The 24,213-nt window shown below is 39.5% G+C and overlaps 2 long non-coding RNA genes across 2 annotated transcripts; both read left to right on the top strand.

Moving 5' to 3' along the window:
- The first annotated feature begins 1,127 nt into the window (after positions 1 to 1,127).
- Positions 1,128 to 5,732, top strand: LOC131703262 (uncharacterized). Its single transcript, XR_009309746.1, has 2 exons — positions 1,128 to 1,899; positions 3,579 to 5,732. It is a non-coding gene; the product is annotated as an uncharacterized LOC131703262 (long non-coding RNA).
- Positions 5,733 to 13,580: 7,848 nt separating this feature from the next.
- LOC131703263 (uncharacterized) lies at positions 13,581 to 16,440 on the top strand. Its single transcript, XR_009309747.1, has 4 exons — positions 13,581 to 13,601; positions 14,019 to 14,039; positions 14,655 to 14,708; positions 15,699 to 16,440. It is a non-coding gene; the product is annotated as an uncharacterized LOC131703263 (long non-coding RNA).
- Positions 16,441 to 24,213: the final 7,773 nt, after the last annotated feature.

Genomic DNA, 24,213 nt, shown 5'->3' with positions numbered 1-24,213 from the left:
TCGTGGAAAGCGCTCTTTGTTTAAAATTACACTGAAGACTTATTTTGTTCGACCAGCCTTACAATTAGATATTTTGTTGTTTTTAAGTAGATTTTGTGAAGCGCATATCGGGCGCTATAGAAAATATATATGATTAATAGATAGATTGATTAATTGAATGTTAGCCTGCGTTCGATCTGGCAGGTTTAATTCTTCAAAAGACAACGCCGAAGGGTCTGATAAATGACACTGTAATTATCTGAGATGATGCATGTAGACAATAATGTAAAAAATATTATTATTTATTTATTTCTTAGCTGACGCCCTTATCCAGGGGGACTTACAATTATTACAAGATATCACATTATTTTTACATACAATTACCCATTTATACAGTTGGGTTTTTACTGGAGCAATCTAGGTAAAGTACCTTGCTCAAGGGTACAGCAGCAGTGTCCCCACCGCGATTTGAACCCACGACCCTCCGGTCAAGAGTCCAGAGCCCTAACCACTACTCCACAACTGGTTGTTTTCGAATTTGTATTATTTAATTTCATTTTTCTTTTTAAATGTAGAGCTGTTTTATAGTTATTAATGTATTATTATTAGGTTTGTGGTATTAATATCATTTATAATGTTCATTATTAACGTCGGTATTGTCGGTATTAAACACAGACAGATATGAGGTTCAGTCCAAATAGAGCGCCGAACTCAGCGAGGTCCAGCAGGGGACAGTAACTTCACACGGGGCCATTTCATCAACCATCACCTCAGAAACACAAACAAGCAAATCATTATTATTCTCCATTTTTAAAAGTCGCTCAGCGCTCTCCTGTAGCAGAGCGTTAAGTCATTTAAATTCAGCTCCGTGTGCTTTCTGAGCGGCTCACTTACTTAACGCGCCTGAATGCATCGCATTGAACACAGCGCTGAAAGAGCCAACATGGCGAACTCTGGCATCCAGTTTCATAACCGCCTCCATAGGGAGGCCAGCCAATCAGACTCACATGCTGGGGATAGAGTGTTTCTACACCAATCAGGCTCACATGCTGGGGATAGAGTGTTTCTACAGCCAATAATACGCGATGGATCCAACCAGACCCGCCTTCTGCTAGTGACGCTTTCATTTCAGTACAGGAAATAGAGAGGTTTGTTTTGTTCATGTGTGGAGAGGTGGTTGCAGTCAGTGATGATTTTACAACACGCTGTCTCCTGCTGTTTAAAATATGTAGGCTGGGATGAAATGTTTTCTAATAATTAGTGATTTTTGTGTTTGTTTATCACCTTCACGGAGTTCCGTGAAAAGGAAAGCATCCCTTTTCTGTGTTGAATTTCACACACAGAGCGGAGCGCGTCAGTCGCAGCTACAGACAAGTCGAGCTTTTCAATGAGATGATTTACTGAGAAACAAACGCGTTGAAGCTCCAGCAGAGCTCTGCGCGATTCTGAAAGACCAAAGTAAAGTTACTCCTTGCAAAGCCTGTTGTTTGTGTTCTTTCTTTATCACACCAGAAGAAGTGATGAATATATATTTGAATGGGAAGACTACAGTAAAAAATAAATATTACTAAATACAAACCGCAGGCGGCGTTTCTGATTGAAAAGAGGATTCCGCTAGACCAGTCTGAAACTCAAACCAGTGAAGATGGACGCGTCAGTGTGTCCGTGTCGCTCTTTCAAGACGAGCTCGCCTCTACCATCGAGCACGCAGTGAAAGCGGCTCTACACACCGTCTTGTGCGCGATTACTAAAGCTGTCGGCAGCAAATTCACTGAATTCAGAGTGGAAATGGAAAAAAAAAGGAGAAAGAGAATGAAAGTCTGAAGCTGAGATTGGAAATATCAGAGAACGAGCTGAAAGCTGTGCGAGGGTGTATAAACGCTACAGATGCAGACATTAAACAACCTTTAATATTTCAAGGTAAGATTGATTTTATTGTGTGGTATTGCTTGGTCAATCAAACACCTTAAACCACCTTCTATTGGAAAGATTTTGGTTAGAATTTTTCTTAAGACACGTTTTAAAGTGTTTGATTATAATAAGCGCAGCTCTGTCCTGATATTGGTTATAAAGAGTCAAATCGAGGCATTGTATTATTTTATATATTTAAATAGGTATTCTAGAAAGTACTAGATTGGAAAATCTTAACCAGTCTAATTTAGGAGGCTTCAATGGCATCCTTCTGGTAAAGTGATGTCTTGTATAGAGTCCCACTGAGACAGTCACAGACCATATTGCAGAGGGTTAGAATAATGATTTGTGATTTAATATCAGCATACAGGCAGCAGCACATCAGGTTTCAGTGTTTGATTGAACTGTTTGACTGTGAATCTATTTTTAGATAAATGGTTTCATTGTATTCCGCTCCAGTGCTGTTGAGTTTGTCTTTGGTACAGTCGCGGCTCATTCGCTGCTCGTTCTTTTGCTTCAGTCCTGTTTCCTTCTTGTTCCACACACACACATTTACACGATCTTTCCAGACCTCACTGTGTGAATAAAGGGGCGGCAGCAGCACCCTGCCTGCACCAATCCGCTGTAAGATTTTGGACCCGAGTGGTTCCACAAGTTCAATTAAGGGTTGAAGTTGGAGGAAGTAAATACAACACAGTAAGGTGTCAACTGAATTGTATCATTTTATTGAGTCTCTAGATTGAGTCTCTAAATAAAGTACTTTGTTCAGCTGATGGTAAACAGAATTAGGAAACAATCGCTCATATTGCTTATAAACATTTACTAATCCAGGTTATTATTTAAGAGCAGAGATGAGTTTGCACAGGATACATACAGTAGGGAGAGCCACACCATTACAAATGTATTTTAATACTACAAGGGATGTTATTGGATTTATATCTACAGGTCATGTGACGTTGCTCAAGTAAGCTTCCAATGTTGTGCCTAATGATTATTACACAGGTGGAGTTTGTACAAAAAACATATTGCTGCACTTGAAAAAGTTTGAGTTGTGTAAATCACCTGTTTAAATGAAACTGCTTTGAGAATAAGCAGGTTATCCTGCTGCAGTCGCTTGTCTGCTCATTGTATTTGACACATTGAAACTTGTATTCTGCGTTGACCGTTTCCTTCAAAACCGTTCTCACAATACAGGATCAGGTAACAAAAAGACATTCCTCAGACACTTTGCTAAGACTGCAAGTCTCCAGGCTTGGTTTCTAAGCATGTTTGCAGTAGAGAAATGGATGTTTGCATTAGAACAATGCAAAGGCAGAACGGCGGTCATGATGGTGATTGACAGGGAGGTAGAAGTGGATGCAATGCTCCAGTGTGAGGCTACAGGAGGTGAGAAAGCCCAGCAGCACTGAGTCTTGTACAGGACGTAGAATAAAAAGATGTTCATATGAAAATACCTTTTCCTTCACTTTGTTCATAGGAACACAAACACAGCGTTAACCGACAATTGCAATGTAGAATATCAGGAATGGTATCAATGCCATCATGTACCTAAACCACCAAACTATTATACCGGCTCACCCCTATACGAAATAACTGAGGAACAGTAACTTTAAATCCCTGATCAAAGCAACTAACAAACCTAGCTGGTAAGTAAGAGATCTAATTGTATACAGTTTTGTTTCCCACAGATCCCAAAGAGAGCCACGCTATCCCTGAATCTGAAGCACAGGAAGGGCCAAAGATAGAAGCAGGAGTGCTGTGCAAGTCTAATGCAGGTTACAGAGCTGGCATGTGTTAAAGATGAAGAGGTCCCTCAACAGGAATGTGTTCCTATTAAAGAGGAATTCATAGAGCAGGAATGTGTCCCCATCGCAGAGGAACTTCCTCATGAAAATCATGCCTGTACACTTGTGGTAGAACAACAAGCTGGGATCCAACCTGTGTGATGACTCTCCATCTGAATGTGAACTGGGATTCAGAGGTAATCCTACAAAACAAGCAGCATTGAGCTGCCTGTTCATCCTGCAGAACCTGGTACTGAACACCAGCAGTGTGCTTGAGATTCATATTTTAACCAAGGGGAGCTGCCCAACCACTATGTCAACAAGGACATCACTGTGCTTGCTCCTGAGGCACCTGCTAGATGTGAAGCCGCTGCCACGCCTCTTTAGAATGCTGTGAGATCAGCGGTGTCCAATCACGCTCCTGGAGGCCATTCCACTCCACATTGAACAGGTTCAGTTATATAAAGTGATACTCCTGTGTCTGGATGGACACCCCTGTGTTAGATCTTTGCCTTTCCTCATTCCTGGTAGACTGTTTGCAGTTCTGCTCCCACAGCTTTACAGAGCTACAGGGATCACATGTCTCATCACTGGGTGATGCCAAATCCAGTCGGGTTGCTCAGCGTCACCAGAAGAAACATTTCAGTAGAGAGTTTCTGTGGAGAATGTATGCAGCAGGATCACCAACATGAGTCTTATTTTATTTCTTACACTTTATGCAAATACAATATAATTTTTAAACGCTCATCTCACTGCAACTATCCCGAGGACTGTAATGTTTGCTCGCAATGCCACATTTCACTTTTGTGTGTCTCACAGTAAGCATTGCTGTGTTATTATTGTCACAGTACAGTAAGTATGTGTGTGGAGGTGTTCTGTACAGCAGACCAGCTCAACAGATAATTTCTATATTAATTATTAATTATCAAAAAACAAATTAAATATTAGATACATTGCAGTACTATCAAAATGCAGGTACTAAATAGGATTTTTCATGATGCTCTGTTGGCTCGATTTAAAATATTCCATTTTAAACATTAAAAAAAGCATGTTTTCATTTTCCACTTGGCTGACATGTTGACATCATTTTTGCTGTTACTGAAACTTGCGGGACACTAACTGGTGAATGAATCCACCTCATCTCAAGCAACCAATCACTGAACTGCTCATTCACTTGTGTTCAGAACAGTGCATGTGGAAAAATGCTGTACAATAACCTTTGTCTCTCTTCTCTTTCTTTCTTTAGCTTCTAAAGTAGATGAAGGAGAACACGACTCCACTCTATCAGCCCAGTGCAAAAACGCTTCTAGAGGCAAACCACAGTGCAAGAAACACAGAGAAACAACAAGAAGAATATGTGAAGACATTGAGAACTCACTCAGTTACAATCGCTTCCTTACAAGACAGACACCCACTTACTGTGGAGAGTACAGAGACGGCACATTCTGTATGTTTTAACAATTCTGAAACCCAGGGCAACTTGAAGACCTTGCCTCATTCTATTAAAGGTGGGAAGAGTTCCTGTCAATTAGATGCTCCTGAAACTCACAAGGGAAATCCCACAGGAGGGACTCCGTGTTCCTGGGCTGATTGTGGGAAGAGTTTCAATCATATATCACTGCTTAAAAGACACCAGCGCGTTCACACAGGAGAGAAACCTTCTCACATACAGACCAGTGATAAGAGTTTTACACAGTTAGGAAACCTTCATTCAGTCAGTTAGGAAACCGCACAAGACACCATAACATTCACACATATGTGTAATCCTATCCCTGCACTTAGTGTGAAGAAGTTAAGTCAGTTGCAGGCTCTTACAGGACTTGAGAACATTCTTAGAAATGCAGACACTTGGGGACACCTAAACAACAGGAGTGCATTCGACTAAATACAGAAATATTAACTGAAAACAAAAGAATAAACTTGCTTGATAAATAGGGTCACCCCTAATCACAATCTGTTCAGATCAAAAACTCACCAAAATCTGTGTTCATCATGTTGTTGAGCATTCTGATTGTGTTACATCACATTAGTAATATATTAAATAGATTGTTATTATGAGTGCAAGTTTCTCTTTTTTTCCTCCTGCATTGCTCAGCCTCTTGCAGTGTGTTCTGTGGAATCTTCCCTGATACCATGGTGAATCTGTGGTACCTCAGGACGCAGCACAGTATACCACAGTTATCATGTGGGCAGCTTGAAGTGTAAAATCAATACTGTTTCCAGCAGGGTGCGCCAGAGACCTTTTAGCACTTTAATGGGCTGCATACCATTGCTTCTTAACGAGGTGATTTCTGCTCCAGATGTGTTGAATACTCCCCTCTCTCTCTGGGGGACTCTATTAAACAAACAGGCACAAGGTATTTAGAAATCACAGCTTTATTACATCAGCTTAGATTCTCTTGTGTACCAGTTCTCTGTGCATGGAAACAACATTTTCATGAGCCATCTGCAAAAACAGCACAAGAACTTTACACATGGCTAATTTATATAGCAGCCCCCACCTTTCCCCTTCATTTGCATGACGTTGTGTGAAAGCCGGGTTTTCTCAAGTAAAATAAACTGAGCGAATGGGAACCCGAAAAAGCATTTTGCACAAGACATTTTTATTAAGCAATTCCAGTGGTTTGCAGAAGTATTCACCCCCCTGCAAAGTTTTCACATTTTGTTGGCACCTGAGCGTACTCCACGACGCTTTCAAATTAGACTTTACATGTAGAATCTACACAAACTACTCCACATTGATAAAGTTAAAGGTCACAAAATTAGTGAAATAGTTTTAGCCTGTATGTACTCAAAGTGGTTTAACTTGTAGATAATTACATTCAGGCATATAAAGACTTTCAAGCTGCAACTCACATAGTGAACCAACAAAGCAACCATGAAGTCCAAGGAGCTTTCGAAACAAGTCAGGGATAAAGTGGTAGAGAGGCACAGAGAAGGGTACAAGAACATTTCAAAGGCTCTGATTATCCCTCTCAGCACAGTGAAGGCCATCATTAAGAAGTGGAAGATGCATCATACCACCCAGACACTACCCAGATCAGGTCGCCCTCCCAAACTGAGCAGCTGGACAAGCAGGAAACTGGTTCGGGATGTCACTGAAGCCACCAATGACCTTGAGAAATCTGCAAAGTTCTGTGTCTATGGTGGGAGTCAGCATTCACACATCAACAATAAGCCAGTCCCTACACAAAGCTGGCCTGTATGGATGGGTGGCAAGAAAGAAGCCATTACTCAAAAAGCAATTGAACTACTGGTGACACATTTGCTTTTTATATTTCCATATTTCAGCACATGCATCAGTGATGTGATATCCATCAAAGTTCCTTTGAAATGCACAATCAGGTGTTCAGTGGGAGCAGTGGTCACGCTTCATTTGAAGTGCTGCTTGTTTAGTCTAGTAACTGTTAGCAACGAGCTCATTAAAACTATCAAACATTGTTCATTGTGTTCTTAATGGTTGGTTAATTAAAAAGTAACCTATTTATGTACTAATAATGTCATATTATTGGAATTGGGAGTGGTTTGTTTAAAGGAATTATTGAAGCTAGTACTGTAGTAATGTTTAGCAGTGAGATCAGGTTTAGTTTTATTACCATATACTCACTAGGAATTGACGCATGCGCTTATACTTGAGTATGTGCTGTTTTCTGTGCAGGTGCAGTTACTCCTTTGGTTTCATATAGAAGCTTATGCACCTGCATTTGAGTGTAATGCAAGGTGTGGAGGCTCACATGTTCATATATTGCATTACAAGTTAAACACCATATTTATTCTTTCTCTTTGAATTCCAAATGTTGTAAGACAGATAAGGGTGTCTGCTAAGAAATAAATAAATAATAATATTTTTAGCTTGTAATAATATAATAATAACATCTTTATTTTTATATAGCACCTTTCATAGTGGACCACCATCTCACAGTGCTTTACAGAGGTAGGCTGTGAACTGTGCATTATATGCAGAGTCACTTACAATAGGGCATTGATGTAATAACATAAGAAAAGTTATGAACAAAATCAGGGAATTTAATGCATCAATACTTTTCTAGTAGCTGACTGATCCCTGGCTTTCATCGAGTTGGCTTTTAAAGACATCCTAATGACTCTGCAGCAGCACCATTCTAGTGACCCATTTCAAACACTCCCAACTCTGTGAGAAGTGTCTTCTCTAATCCTTCTTTGTTCCAGGCTAAATAGATTCAGTTCCCTTGTCTGTTGATTGTCTGTTAACTCCACTGCAAGGGATGTTGCCCAGTCGGAGGAGCACGTCAACCCGAGCCCTTTTTGACTCTGGGTGTAATAATAAATGTGTCAATTAGCAGACGCTGTTATCCAAAGCAACTACACAGACTAGGGAATGAACTATACACCAACAATTTCTGCTGCAGAGTCACTTCCAATAGGACCTCGGTTTTACATCTCATCCGAAGGACAGAGCACAAGGAGGTTAAGTAACTTACTTTGAGAAGATGTGTCTCCTAACCTCTGTCCTAAGTCTGTCTCCACTTATAACTGTGTACTCTAGTCCTGGTCTCTCTGCTGTGCTTGAAAGAGTGACTACAGTTAACTCCAACTTTTTAAAACCTTTAGTCTCTAGTCTTTTTTCTGTTCCAGACTGAATTGATTTAGTTCCCTCAACTGTTCTCAGCATATTTAGGGTTGGTTGAGTGTACAAGGAAAACAACTGACTCTGGAGAGGAGTTACCAATCAATGCCAGCACACTGGAGATCCAGAATTCAGAACACAGAACCAGGGAGGACATTCGGCCCATCAGTGCAGCAGCTGATTGATCTCAAACCTGTTAAGTCGGGTCTTAAAGGATCCCAGCCCTAACAACATGACTTGGTAACCCATTCCATCCCCTCACCACACTCTGTGAGAAGGTGTCTCCTACCCTCTGTCCTATGGCTATTGTTGTGTGAAATTTTAATTACTTTAAATTGAAAAGGAAGTTGATGTGGAGGTAAATAAGACAATTACTACACAGAGTAATTCCAAATAAGGTCCGCTTTATTTCACACCCTTGATACAATAATAGACAAACACACATACAAGAATATATTAATCAGAGATATAATATACTCATAGAGACGCAACTGAACTAATCCTTACCCTTCCAAGCAGATCGGGAGAGCCCCTCGACCCTGGCAAGAGAAAGCAGCTGTCTCCAAAACTACCGAGCAGGACTGCGCAAATCCTCACGGCTGACTCTCCTCAACAAAGGTTCACAGATCAATACTCATAGAGACGCAACTGAACTAATCATTGCCCTTCCAAGCAGATCGGGAGAGCCCCTCGACCCTGGCAAGAGAAAGCAGCTGTCTCCAAAACTACCGAGCAGGACTGCGCAAATCCTCACGGCTGACTCTCACCAGAGCAGGGGGGGGAACCCGTCCTTTATAGCTTACCAAGTTAGGCTTCCGCGTGCGAGAGAGTAATTGGCCAGATCACTTTCTCGAGGCTCGCCCTGTGAATCATTTCTGTAAGCTATCCCTTTTCCCATAACATTCTGAGACAAACAAGATAGATAAGCGATACAAAAACAAGTTAGTTGAGCAGCACGAAAACAAGTTAGATAAACAGTACAGAAACAAATTATACAAGCAGTACAGGTTATTACAGGGCAAGGGCACAGATGGACTCGAACGCATTTCTAGAACTTTCTAGAACACATTTTTTTTTATTTCAGCTATCCACACTTAATTTCCAACAGTGCCCTCTGACCCTGGTGTCAGTGCTATGCTTGAGGTATTAGTTTTGGTTAACTTTGTCAACACCTTTCAAGTTTTTAAAGACTTCAGTCAAGTCCGCCTAATTGTTCTGTGTTCAAGCTAAACAAATTCAGTACCCTCTTCACAGCTCGTTCCTTTAAGCCCTGGGATTAGTCTTCGCCTTTATGATTGCTTCCCTGTTGCTGGTAGAAATTAGTCTATCACAACACCAAGGTCTTTCTCTCACATCCACTGGGTATTTCAATCCTATTTTTTTCCTGCTAAAAAGAGACTTAGTAATACAATTGTGAAATGTTTCAATAAGAAACATGCACTCCACACCGTACAGCAGCTGACTGATTTGCTAATGAAAGAAGCAGCTCAACCACAACACCTGGTATAATGAACATGTTTGTGAGCCAGGTGTTTGCAGTACTGCACTGTAGATATGAAATTCCAGAGAATGCTTCATTTTGCATGACTGATAACTAATCATTCTTTTGCCTTTAATACTGTATATGGGGCCCCCTGTCTGCACCTGCTGATCCCAGCACTGATCCTGCTCTGTGTTAAGAGAACAATGGAGATCACTGACACTGTGTCAATAGATTTGGATCATAGGGTATAGAGGAAATAGTTTTCAAGTGAAGTATGGAAATTTGGAAGAGGAGGGCATCACACAGTATCACAGTGTTGAAAAAGAAAGGGTTCTTGATGAGGGTTTAGTGGTGAAGGAGTGCATTTGCCTGGGAGAGGGTATAAAACAGAGCAGGGTGGAGGGACCAGAGCAGCTGAAGAGTGGAAAAGCAGCATCAGCACCTTGTCAAGATGAAACCCTGGACTACAAGAGCCATTCTCCTCTCAGTCCTGACAGCATGTCTTCTGTCAGGGGCTGGTAAGACTGCCTTTCTTCTGAGTAACATGGGGAGGGAGGGAGGGATTGCATTGATTGCCTTCAACGTAAAATAAATGGGGGAAGAGATGGCATTGACTGACTTTCATCAGAATAACAGAAGGGTAGGGAGATAGCAGACAGTCTTCCATGGGATAACATAGTGGAGAAGGCAGGCTTTTCCTCAATGCTGCATTATTAAATAATCAACTTACCATAAGAATATCCTTCTTTGTTCTTAATTTGTACATTGCCATTTAAAAGAATGATTTCACCCCCTCCATTTCCTCTGTGTGCAGATGCAAGGAGCCTCCTTGAGGACTCTGAAGAGCTGGGAGATGATGATTACCAGGCCAGCAAGAGAGAACTGGGTAAGATCCATTCTTCCAGAACTCAATCCTATATTCTCAACACAGAGGTTTGTCTACTTGTCTTGGGGTTTGATTTGATGAGCCTGTACTCCACTAGAATAAGACACAGCATTTGGAGTACTTGAAAACTACCATGTGTTGCATCAACCACCTCCCACCATGGGGACAAATCAAGGTTTGCATTTGAAATTTCCCTTCGAGTCGATCTTGCCTCCTGCTCATCTCTTCAATAAACCATTGCAGGTTGTGTTTAAAATACACTGAGATTTTAAAATGTTCATTCAGTTTGATTTACCTTTTTCACAAAATATACATATCCTTGAAACATATAAACCTGCTCTTTCATTTATTGTGCTAATATTCAAACCACTTTTTATACAGCAGATTTAATATAATAATTTATTTAAGAGATATTAAAAATGCAAAATGTTTACTGCAAGTTGATTTATTACAATTCCTTGCCTTATATAATATGTGGCACTTTAAAGTGGTTTATTTATATAATATTAATTCAACTATTCTACACTGTTGCAGTTATTAACAAAAGTGCAGAATTTTATGACAATAATTACATGTTTTTAAAACAGATACAAAAATCTTAATAAAATAAAAAAAAAATCCCAGTTTTCCTAATCGGTCCGTTTGCATTCTCCATTCCATGGTGTCATTCCTTTCATAGCACTGGATACAACACAGGACTGCTCTCATTAAAAATGTAACCACAGCCTGTGTTTACAGATCTCAGCAACACTTTGGAAGACTCAGAGGAGCAGGAAGGAGCACTGGAGAACAAGAGAGCGCTGGGTAAGGAAAGAAAGAAAGAAAGAAAGAAAGAAAGAGAGAGAAAGAAAGAAAGAAAGAAAGAAAGAAAAAGAAAGAAAAAGAAAGAAAGAAAGAAAGAAAGAAAAAGAAAGAAAGAAAGAAAGAAAGAAAAAGAAAGAAAGAAAGAGAGAAAGAAAAAGAAAGAAAAAGAAAGAAAGAAAGAAAGAAAGAAAAAGAAAGAAAGAAAGAAAGAAAGAAAAAGAATGAAAGAAAGAAAGAAAGAAAGAAAGAAAGAAAGAAAGTTTCTTATTTGCAGGATTTAAGTTAAGCAATGACAAAAAAGCACAGTCCTGCACAGACCACACAATTTGTTTAGAAACTCAATCTGACTAATCATCGCTAATCATGCATAACATCAAGGGCTACTGTATATCCAGAAATCTCCTGGTTAAACCTCACAGCTCTGCATTGCAATGTAATGGGGAACTCTCTGCCTCCCTGTGTTGAGTGTCCTATGAAGCTGTGCACTGCAGTCGAGGGAATCCTTCATTGCTTCATGAAGCTCTCTTCTCCCTGTTCCAGAGGCAGAGGATTCAGGCAACAGTGATGCTGAGCTGGACAGTGATGGACTCAAAGGAGAGCGGGAGTTGGGTGAGTCCTTTGAAAAGCACGTCTGGGTAGTGTGTGGGTACAACGTTAAACCTTCAAGAGGAACACATTGTGAATTACAAATGATAGACTTAAGGCCAAACCCCAGTGAATCTGAGCACATTTAGCTGCTGTTTCTCTACTGGCACTAACACAAAGTGCCCAGATCTGTTTCCTAATGTACTTCTAACTGTATAAACCTATTTCTGTTTTACCTGATAGGAGACAATATGATGGAGAAAAGAGCTGACAGTGAGTACAGATGTCCTATAGCTTCTTCGGTTGAGTGTCTGTCTGTCTGTCTGTCTGTCTGTCTGTCTGTCTGTCTGTCTGTCTGTCTGTCACACTGATGCGGAAGAGGAAAACACAAAGCTTGAGGGATATACACTTTGAAAATATTTCACCTGTTTGCATTTAACATGTGAATTTAAATGTGTTGATGCAGCACCTTTAATAAGACGTATTGTATTAATTGATCTCCTTAAATGTCAGTAAGAAGGATCGCCCAACTGAGACTAAAAGGTTGTCCTGTTCCCTTACCTTTTTATCAATCAATATTTATTTTATATAGCACCTTTCATAGTTGACCACGGTTGTTTTGTGCATAAGTCTGTGTGATTCTTTTCATATGTAATGCAGACTGAAATATCTTTCTGTTAGTAAGTGCCATCACCATCTAGTGCATAGCAGTGAATTGAAAGCAGAAGGAAGCGTGATCCAGTCACTGGCTCTTCTATAAAGACACTTTGACTGATCCAGCCTACATTATGTACATATATCTAAGACAGGCAACTAGAACTGAAGAGCAGCTCCTGAACTCAGGTGAAAACATCGTAACACACACTCTAACAAAATGAAATCTGAAGCTCCTTACTGTTCAGCAATCTTCTTTAATGTACATTGAAATCCTAATCCAAATTTGGAGAGTTCCTCAACATGGTCTGTGTTTAAATAGAAGGGATGCAACCTACTGTTTGTTTAATGATCTTCACGTGCTTTCTGTCTCCTGAAGTGGATTCTGAAGTGGTCCTGACACAGTCCATGGTAGTGAAGAAGGATGCCCTGTCCAAAAGATACTACAGAAGTAAGTGTGTGTCTCTCTGGAGCTGGCTCCTGGTTTGGGTGAACCGCATGGATTGTAGACTGAAGGTCAATTGATTGAAGACATTGAAAAACACTTCAGTATTACAACATATTCTACCATGGAGTGGTTTCATTGTTCTGGACAGACTGTAGGAAACACTTTGAAATGTGCCCCTTGGTGTCTTCATTAAGCCTGTAACAGCTATCAAAATCAACTGATATTCTCAGAGGAACAGAAAACATTCCAGTAAATGGAACTCAAACATGAATATAAAGTGAACTATTAAATCCAATAACCACTGTTTCTGTTTTTCTTTTTCTTTGGAACAGCTTACTGTTGTAAGTATTTTATTTTATTATGGTACATTAATATGTAGAAATGAATTGTATATATATTTTTAAATTGTATTTAATGGTCTATGTTTATTTCATTTCCAGATTATAGCATCTGTGCTCGTGGTAAGTGTGAATCTGATATTTTAATAAAAATGTGACTGTACACTACAATACAATACACATGTACTGTGCGCGTCACAAGAAATGAATACATGTTAACAATGGGGCCTCCTACAGCTGATGTTGAGAATATGGAATGGGGTATTATTGTATAATATGAATTAGCTGCTCTTAATAAGAAATGCCATCTTCATTTAATACATACTCACATAGCGAGGTGTTCTGTATCCTGTGGGAGGGGATATAAAGAAGGAGCCCTGGCTTTGGATTTTGCCAATAATAGAAATGTACAAATAGAGAGACACTCCTTTGAAATATATAGCTCTCTAATACACTACTGAGGCCCCATTCTTGTATAAAGCAGCCACTGCAGTGACTTCAAATGGACTGAACTCAATATATCACTTGTATCTTTCACAGTAAGGTACAGATGCTACTATGGTAAGTAAATGGATTCTACTTTATTTTATGCAGCAATCAGTGGGTTTTATTTATTATTTTCAATCAGGGCATGAATTGTTTATCAGTGTAGCTTTGCTGAGAGGCTTCAGTGACACAGTGACTAGAGTGCAGAGCTGCAGTGTGGAAGGTAGTGGGTTTGAGCAGTTTAGTGGTTAGTGCTGGGCTGTAGTATAGGAGTTAATGGGTTTGATAGCTCAGTGTTTAGAGAAAGTGGTGCCCTGCAGAGTGGAAGGCAATGTGCATGCTTGTGGATCTGAGTATTACTTTTTTATTCATTAGTCTTTTAGCAGTCGCTTTTCTCCAAAGTGCCTTCGAGACTAGGGGGTGTACTATGCATCAACAACTGCTGCTGCAGTCACTTACAATAGGACTCCAGTTTTACATTTTGACTTGCTCAGGGTCACACACAGTGAGTGAGTGGCTGAGCCGGGATGTGAACCTCCTGGTAACAAGCCCTTTTCATTAACCACTGGGCCACTGTCCCTGGGTAGCTCAGGGGGTTGAGTTCTGGGCTACAGTGTGGAAGGCAGTGGGTTTAAGAAGCTCTGTGTTAAAAATAGACTGTTCCTAATTATCTTTTCTTTTTTTGTGTAGCTCATCACTATCACTACTATTTCTACTACCGTCATGGGTACCGCTGCGCTCGCCGTGAGTATGCCTTATTATTTCTGTATACATTGGTTGTGGGATATATTAGAACAATTTGAAATAGAAAACCAAGTGTCATTCCATATCAGTTTAGAACATGAGGTCGACCAGGTCAAATATGGATGGAACTCCAAGAGAGACACAGAATTGTTGGAATAAGTTTTATAACAGATGCCATCCATCATAATCCTTCAACTGGAAATATCAAGATGAGTTTATGATTCATCTTTCTACTGCATTGTCTCAAACTATTGATCGATTTGAGGTCATTCGTAACTTATTGGAAAGAGGAAAGTCTAACCTGTCTCCTGCAATCAAGAAATGTATACTTAAACTTATTACATGTGTGTGATCTCATGCAGGAGTAACCAACTCCACAAATAATCCCAGGAGATCTGATGAATGTGTTTGCTGCTGTTTTATGGTGTGTGTACAGTAGTTCTCTGTGGGAGGTCATTATGTCAGGGTTGGCTTTGAGTTGAGAAGAAGGGTCCACTGACCTCAATCTCATGTGGAACTTTTGTCATTTCAGTGAAACAAAATATAAAAGCAGGGGACAAAACAGAGGAGCTTTGATCTAGGATTGCTCTGAATAAAACCTCAGAAGCATGTTTGGCATTTGAACTAGTATAGAGGGTTTCCGTGTTTTTTATTGATAGGATTATATTGCGAGGTTGTGGTGGCTCCACAGTTTAGCAGTTGATTCCATACCATTTGGGATTGTGAAATTGCATGCTGAATTACACAAAGCTTTACTCAAATTTGTAATTCAAAGGAGTGCAATACAAAGAGTGTGGAGGATGCTGTCTACACATGGGAGGGAGTTCAATTCTGCAGCTCAGTGTGACACTGATTGTCTATATTATTAGACAATGCGGACCATTACCACCCCACAATCTCATTACCTAGCTGTGCAATGCTCTGTAGGGTATGGATCAGAACAATAGCTTTTCTGCCCAGGTTGCTGATAATGTCTTCAATTGGTTTCAGACTGGCGTACCTACCGCTGCAGGCGATGCCAGCACTACTGAGAAGCAGCAGCGCCCAGGGATCACAGTGATGGAGTTTACCTGACAGCAGACCTGCAAGCAAAGCTTAAACACACCAGCAACCTTCTTTTGTAGCATGGCTGTAACCTTTCTGTTGTGGTCCCTCTCCAAACACACAGCTACAGCACCCATACTTATTTCTATCAGGCCATTCCCAGTTTGTTTAAAACAGCTGCTCTCTGTTGTGCATTTGGTCAATCTCTTCAAGGATATATAATATGGAAAGTATGGAAAGGTGTCCTTATTTAACGTGTAGTCTCAGATTCTCAGTGAGATCACATGCTCACACATGTTTGAATAGAAATACAACTCCACATGGGCACATATACAAAGCGTTACTTGGAGAGCGTGCTTGATTGATTTGCCCCAGCTCATAATCACTGCACCGAGTCAGGTTTGACCAGTAGACTCCTTTCTTCTCCCAGCTCCTCACAGCCACCCTGTGATGTCACAAGTGACCCGTGACAGGCCTTGTTCACAGACTGACAAAAACATTGTGTTTATATAGAGATTTTCTTCATCTCTCAATTATTTTAAAATCTCTTTATTTGCATTCATGACAACAAATGCTCCAACTGTTGACCAGTATAAATGCTGTCCTGCCAAAACAACACTATCTGCTGTTACATGAAACTGGGTAAAAGCCTGTCTCTTTCTGTAAAGCTTTTTAAGCAATAAAACTATTAGCATCAATGTCTCGTTTTGGACTGGTTTATTTCACAAGACATGTATTCTTGTCAAACTGCCACCACTGAAATCATTCAAAAAGCACTCTTTATTGACAACAAAGAACTCTTAACAGGCAAGGGAGGATTCATGTATTTCCTCTTTCTTCTGCATTGCATATTTAGTAAAGGAGAAAGTGCCTGATTGTTTCTATAATGTCATCGGTTTAGCCATTCAGAAGCACGTTGCTCTTTCCCAGGTAATTGTTACTTGCATATTGTGGGTAAACCAAGAGGCATGATGAGATGCTGGAGGTGTTATGGCAAACCCTGCTTATACTTTACTATGTGCTCCCTACATTAAACTGGTTATTGAACCTGGACCATCTCTCATCTTTCACTTCTACTAATGAATTACTCTCCAACTTTGGGGAAACAAATCACAAATGTGTGTATTGTATTATCATGATGTGCTAGAATTGACCTTGCTCTAAAGACTCACTGTGCTGTCTGTATTAACTTGTATTATAACAAGGTCAAGTTTATCGATTAATGTCAGTGAGCATTTGGACAGCATTTAAAAACTCCCGCTTCTAGGACATAAGAAAGTTTACAAACAAGAGGAGGCCATTTGGCCCATCTTGCTTATTTGGTTGTTAGTAGCTTATTGATCCCAGAATCTCATCAAGCAGCTTCTTGAAGGATCCCAGGGTGTCAGCTTCAAAAATATTACTGGGGAGTTGGATCCAGACCCTCACACTTCTCTGTGTAAAAAAGTGCCTCCTATTTTCTGTTCTGAATGCTTCTTTATCTAATCTCCACGTGTGACCCTTGGTCCTTGTTTCTTTTTTCAGGCCGAAAAAGTCCCTTGGGTCGACATTGTCAATACCTTTTAGGATTTTTAATGCTTGAATCAAATCGCCGCGTAGTCTTCTTTGTTCAAGACTGAATAGATTAAATTATTTTGGCCTGTCTGCATACAACATGCCTTTTAAACCCGGGATCATTTTGGTCACTCTTCTTTGCACTCTTTCTAGAGCAGCAATATCCTTTTTGTAATGTGGTGACCAGAAATGAACACAATATTCTAGGTGAGGTCTTACTAATGCATTGTAAAGTTTCAACATTACTTCCCTTGATTTAAATTCAACACTTCTCACAATATATCCGAGCATCTTGTTGGCCTTTTTTATAGCTTCCCCACATTGTCTAGATGACGACATTTCTGAGTCAACATAAACTCCTTGGTATTTTTCATAAATTCCTTCTTCAATTTCAGTATTGCTCATATACAGACACAGACCACACTGTAGTGTTTAGATGACTGGATGTGAGGAGGTTTGTGTTAACAATGGGAGAACTGGGCTGACTGGAGAGGTAACTGATGCCTATGTCAATTGTCTTATTACTGTGTTATTACATTATAAACAGCAGTGGTGCTCTGGCTCCCTCTTGTGGTCAGTGTGAATTATGGCAGTGTGTGCAGCTATGCAAGGCACTGATGCCTGTTTCCAGGCTATACAAACACAGAGATGGATTCAATCAAACACTAAGTTCACAGTTTAATAGAAGAGTGGATTAGTTATATTTGTATATGTGTTCTAAGCGCTGCACTTCTGTTTCAATTGGTGTCATATTATGATATTTATAATGCACATTTTTATTGCCTGCGTGCAGTACCTTACACTTTTCTGTATTAAATGTCAGTTGCCATGTGTTTGCCCAGTTCTGAATGCTGTCTAGATCATTTTGAATGACCTTTGCTGCTGCAACAGTGTTTGCCACTTCTCCTATTTTTGTGTTGTTGTAAATAACAAGTTTGCTTACTATACCAGAATCTAAATCCTTAGTGTAGATTAGGAATAGCAGAGAACTCAATAATGATCCCTGTGGTACACCACTGGTTACCTCGCTCCATTTTGAGTTTTCTCCTCTAATCTGTTTTCCACATGTTAACCACTCCCTAATCCATGTGCATGCATTTCCTTGAATCCCACCTGCATTCAATTTGAGAATTAATCTTTTAGCAGGACTTTGTCAAAAGCTTTCTGAAAATCTAAATAAACCATGCCATATGCTTTGCAATTATCCATTGTCGATGTTGCATCCTCAAAAAAAGTCAAGCAGGTTAGTTAGACACGATCTCCCTTTCCTAAAACCATGCTGACTGTCTCCCAGGATACTTTTACCATATAGGTAATTTTCCATTTTGGATCTTATTACAGTTTCCATAAGTTTACATATAATAGAAGTCAGGCTTATTGGTCTGTAGTTACATGGCTCGGTTTTGTCTCCCTTTTTGTGGATCGGTATTACGTTTGCAATTTTCCAGTCTGTCGGTACAACCCCTGTGTCAAGAGACTGTTGCATGATCTTGGTTAGCAGTTTGTAAATAACTTCTTTCATTTCTTTGAGTACTATTGGGAGGATCTCATCCAGCCCAGTGGATTTGTTTATTTTAAGAGCTTCTCATCCCTTTAACACTTCTGCCTCTGTTATGCTAAAGTTATTTAAAACTGGATAGGAACAGGTTGACGTGGGGCATGTTGTCCGTATCCTCCTTTGTAAAAACCTGTGAAAAGTAATCATTTAATATATTTGCTATTTTTTATTTTTTCATCTATGATTTTGCCATTTGTATCTCTTAGACATTTAACCTCCTCTTTGAATGTTCTCTTGCTGTTATAATATTGGAAAAACATTTTGGAATTGGTTTTAGCCCCCTTAGCAATGTTCATTTATATCTATCTCTCTTGGCCTTTCTAACTTCCTTTTTGACTTGTGTTTGCAGTTCCAAATATGAGTGGCAAACACTGTTGCAGCAGCAGAGGACATTCAAAGTGATCTAGACAGCATTCAGAACTGGGCAGACACATTTCAAATGACATTTAATAGAGAAAAGTGTAAGGTACTGCACACAGGCAATACATTTCTCCCCCTTCCTTTCTATATTGGTTAATTGTGGGCTCTATTTTCTTTTTTTTAACATCACTGAGTCCCTTGTCCCTGTTCAAAACAATGTAGAAACATATAGAGAATGTATGGGAATGGTCAATAAACATCACTGCTGTTTCTCTTAAAGCGTGTTTATTTATTTATAATACTGGATCCTGTCAATACTATATTACATTATGAATATGAATATAGCTGAATTATTCATTGTAGATAATACTTAGAATACCAGATACATATTTAGCATTAAAAAGCAATACATGTGATTTATTTAACAGTCATTAGTCATTAGTCATAATAGTTCATTATTTTGTGTATCAGCCGCCACACAAAGCTCAGAGCAGTGCGTTAGACTGTAATGATGCTCCAGTCAGTCTGTCCGGACTGCACCTGAACCATTTTAAAAACACGAAGCCCCTAATAAGCTAATTTGTAAAAATTAGGAAAGAATTGCGCAGATACAACGAAGCTAAATTTGAACTCATAGCTGGTACAACGAGAGAGGACGAGAGGGCGGGGCAGAGAAGGAGGGGGAGACGCTGCTAGGCAACCGGCTCGTGAACATTCCACTCAGCTGAGCAGAGACCGTTAGGATTTAAAAATGCGAACGTTCCGAGCGGCGTTAGGCGCTTCGTTAAATTAACACACCGTTGCTGGCATTTGAATTTTGAAGAAAACAATATTTTAACTCAAACAGTACTCAAATAATACTTTACTAGAAGTTCCAGACCGTTTTCCAACAAATAAAAGGTGATACGTATTTATAATAAGTATATTTGTTATGATATTAAGACTAAAGAAATGTGCTACAGTTTGGTGTATAATTTATTTATTTATTAAATGTTGTAGTATTTCTTTTTTTAATATTGTAATGTTTTCACAAAATAACATCCATACATTATCAGTTCATCTGCTAGAGTAATCAAATCACAAATATTACTCAGTAATTCATACACAGACACACTGTGGTAACTTCAAGAAGTTAAAATGTAAGGCTGGATTAAAGTTTAACCAAATAAATAAGTAAATACATTAATAACGACATGAAACAAAAATAAGTTTTGGTAGCTCATACGTAGGCCTATTTAAATTACAAAATGCGACCTGTTTTAGAAATTGATTGATATACTACCTGCCATTTAAATCTAAATTATATTTAAAACTGTTTGAGCGGCAGACTAGCATAGATGATTTCTAAAATCCATTAATATGTTAAACTATACACCACATTAGCCGAGAAATATAGAAATTGATCATTTGTAAAGAATTAGCTGTGAGATTATAATCAGAATTGTGGATGCATGGATTTTTGATTAAAATACACCCACATGTGTTTTTGTTTTATGTCGTAATTTATTTATTAATTTCATTGTAACCCCATGCTGGTGCCACGGGTTGTCTCTGTATCAATTCACTGATATTTGAGGTTTTGTTTAGTACACACTAGCAGGTGATCTGATAATGTTATTGATGTTATTTTGTGAAAACAATAAGACGTTAATACTGTGCTACAAAAAAATGACTCGACGTGTTGTAACGTGTGCGGGTGATGTCATGGGTTGTCATGGCAGCGCCGATCATCACGGGAGGGGTTATCATTGGTTGTCAGAGAAACGCTGGAGTTCCGCTGGCTTCCGAGGTATCCAACCCGAATATCTAAAACATTTGATTTTAAACCGTTTTGTATAATATTTTCTTTTTCGGGGCTTCGCTAATAGCTTCTTGTTTAGTCTTTGTAGATATTGAACTGGATCATTGTTTCAACGTGCATGTCTGGGTTTTGTCCAGTAGATGGAGCTGCTGCTGCTGTTGTGATGTTTTGTTTAGCAGAATGCAGTTCACGTACCGTGTTACAAACGGGACGGCGCTGCACAGAGCGGTACAAACTGTGCAATTAAAATCTCCGGTAGTACTACAGACGGTCCGCCGATAGTCATCTCTGATTAACCCAACATGAATATAAATACAAACCCAGTCTGTTTCAAAGAGCACTCAGAGTGACGGCGCCGGAGAGTCTGATAGCAGCTTTAATAATATGAATGTGCCTGTGTCTGATCGAGTCTCGCATCAAACTCTCCGTCCTCTGTATAATATAAACACATTACACCCCCCGTACTACACACGGTGTTTCCAGTGTAGTGAATTCAGTTCCAATAACTCACACACTCAAACATGAAGAGAACAACATGTTGTTAAGTAGCACTTTTTTGTGATGCTAAAACAAGGTATATAAATAAGGAGTGTTGATAATTTCACCCTAAACTTGCATATTGAAAGTAGCATGTCAAAGCAAGAAGGAATCTAATAAGTAGATTATGCCTGTGTAATCACAACTCAGAGGCAGCCAGACCTACGGCATCACACATGGGACTACAGAAACTGGTATGGGATTCTGGGAATTGTAGTTTGTTTGCAGTTTTACCGTTTTGTGGCTGAACGCTGGAGGCTGCATTAGAAACTGTATTCGATTTTTTTTTTATCTAACGGGAGTAATACAAACTACACTAAGCAAAAATGTAAGAGATATATTAATGTTTTATATTTTGCATGTATTTGGATTAATACTTAATATACTTAGTTTTTGTGAACACGATCACCCACAGAACTGTATAATAAAGTTTGTTTCTAGAATTCTGTTCTTTGCATGTGTGTGTTTTATAATATGTACACCTGTCAGCACTGAGCTTTCAAAATAAGGGAGACTGCATGGGGCAGGACTCTGAAACAGACCTTCACGGGCAGGGTTACCATATGACTTCATGCAGACTAGAACACACTGGGATAGTTTAGGCTCTTCAACTCACATGCCAAAAGATTGTGGGAAGTGTAGTCCTGCTGTGAACAGTGACCAAGAGGTGTAGAATGTACCACAATGCATTGCAATTGGAAAAGCCTGAATTGTCCCAATGAACAAGGAGTCACATGGTAACCAGAATGCATGCCTGCCACAGGCTTCCCATGGGCCCTAAAGTATGACCAATACACAGAGGAAGGAACTGCACTGCTGGAAATAGTGATTTTAGAACCTGAAATGTTAGCAAAAATAATTGCTTTTGCAAAAACGTATGTAGGAGCTGAACTGGAATTTTGATTATTAAAAAAAAAGGAATTGTCACAGATAGCTGAGTTGGGTGGAGGTGTAAAATAATCACGTCCAGACAATGGTATGATGTGACACAAGTTGTTTTCTTTTCCTTTATTAGTGTCTGCAAACAGTGGTAATCAGGACAACAAACAAAAGAAAATGTCCAAGCAAAAGAGAAACACTAACTGAAATGTGGAGAGACAAAACAAACAAACAACAAAGTAAAATTATCCAGACTCTGGGTGGCTGTCCTTGCCTTTCTGGTGTCCACCCTCCTGGTTGGCTGTCTCTCTTTTGAATTAGTTTGTTTATGTCTGTCAAAAAAGTCACAGTGAGCATTTGTTTGTTTTTATCCCTCAGTACCTCTCCAACACTCCTTTGTGCTTTCAGATACCACCCTCGACTGCTACAACACGGCCCCTTTTATGTGCTGCGGAACGCCCCCTGATCAGCGGAACACCAATCAGCAATTGCCATTTTAATCTCCTCCCAATTCTGGGACTTTGCAGGACATTCCGTGTTGTTGCCCTCAACAAAGATGGTGACCGTCCTTTCGGGACTTCCGCCCCAAAGGTGGAACTGTCACGTCACACCATCTCTGTTGGGGCCTTCTAGGCTGGCTCACAGCCCGCTGGCGGCTGGGAGGATGGCTTACAGCACGGGATCGCTTTATCTCATCACAGGAATGTATTCTTATTTTAGTTTATTTAGGTATGTGTAATTATTATGGTTTATGGGTTGGTATGTGCGCCTTTTCTATGCACTGCACCCTCAAGTGGTAGTTTTCTTTATAGCTAATGAATTATAGAATTCAGTGTGGAAAGTAAACAATAAAGAACACAGATGACACAGTGAGGAGGAGCAGCAGCAAATACAGTTCAACTGAAGACAATTAGTTTGTACTTTTGAAAGGAGTTCCTGGTATGGAACATATTGCTGTATTGGAAGGATTTTCCACTAGTTTTATTATTGGATGCAAGTTAATAAAAGCTTACTGTATTCTGAAGATTGGAAAGTTTACACACCTGGAATTATTCTAGAAGTTAAGAGCTGGAAGTGATGTGAAGCACAGTGACTGTATGATGAGTCGTAATGTAGAGGATACCTAGCCTACAAAAACTAACAAGTGGGAAAATCATTTATGAAGCCACCACAATGTAAATTTAGAGACAAGAGAATCTGGTCAGGGAGAAGGGCCCAACATAAGGGAAAGTGGACAAGCCTGGCTTTGGTGGACAGCTTTTAACTTTACACCAGCTTTTGTTTTCAAATGAACCCTCCCCCCTTACTATTTCTACACATGAGGCTTCAAAATAATTAACAGTTAAACATATATTCTTAAATCAGTGAAGCAGGGCTCTAGTTTGTTTCTTGTTGAAGCCTGGTTCATGACAATATATAAATTGTATACTGAAATAGAATTTATATGAAAATTGTTACCCAATACATATTTAATAAAAGGGACAAATGAAGGGGGGTTTCTTCCTTAAATTTTATCATGCTAAATAACTGAAGGTATAGTAATTGCCCTGTTACTGGTCAATATAAAAATAGGGTTACAGCTCAATGGAGGAGGAAAGTCTTTGCTCCCAGGTTCAAACAGTGAATTACTCAAGGACCCGTCGCTAACACACCATATTGGAGAATGGCCTGATCAGGGAAAATCAAAGCATTTGATACAGCAAGGAGGAGGAAATCCCATTGACATGGCCATTCTGACATATCAAGTGTAGAATTAGTCAAGAACAAAAAAA

This window comes from Acipenser ruthenus, chromosome 32 (genome assembly GCF_902713425.1).
Source record: "Acipenser ruthenus chromosome 32, fAciRut3.2 maternal haplotype, whole genome shotgun sequence".
NCBI lineage: Eukaryota > Metazoa > Chordata > Actinopteri > Acipenseriformes > Acipenseridae > Acipenser > Acipenser ruthenus.
Note: the sequence above shows the minus strand (reverse complement) of the source record. Positions and strands in the feature narration are given on the sequence as shown.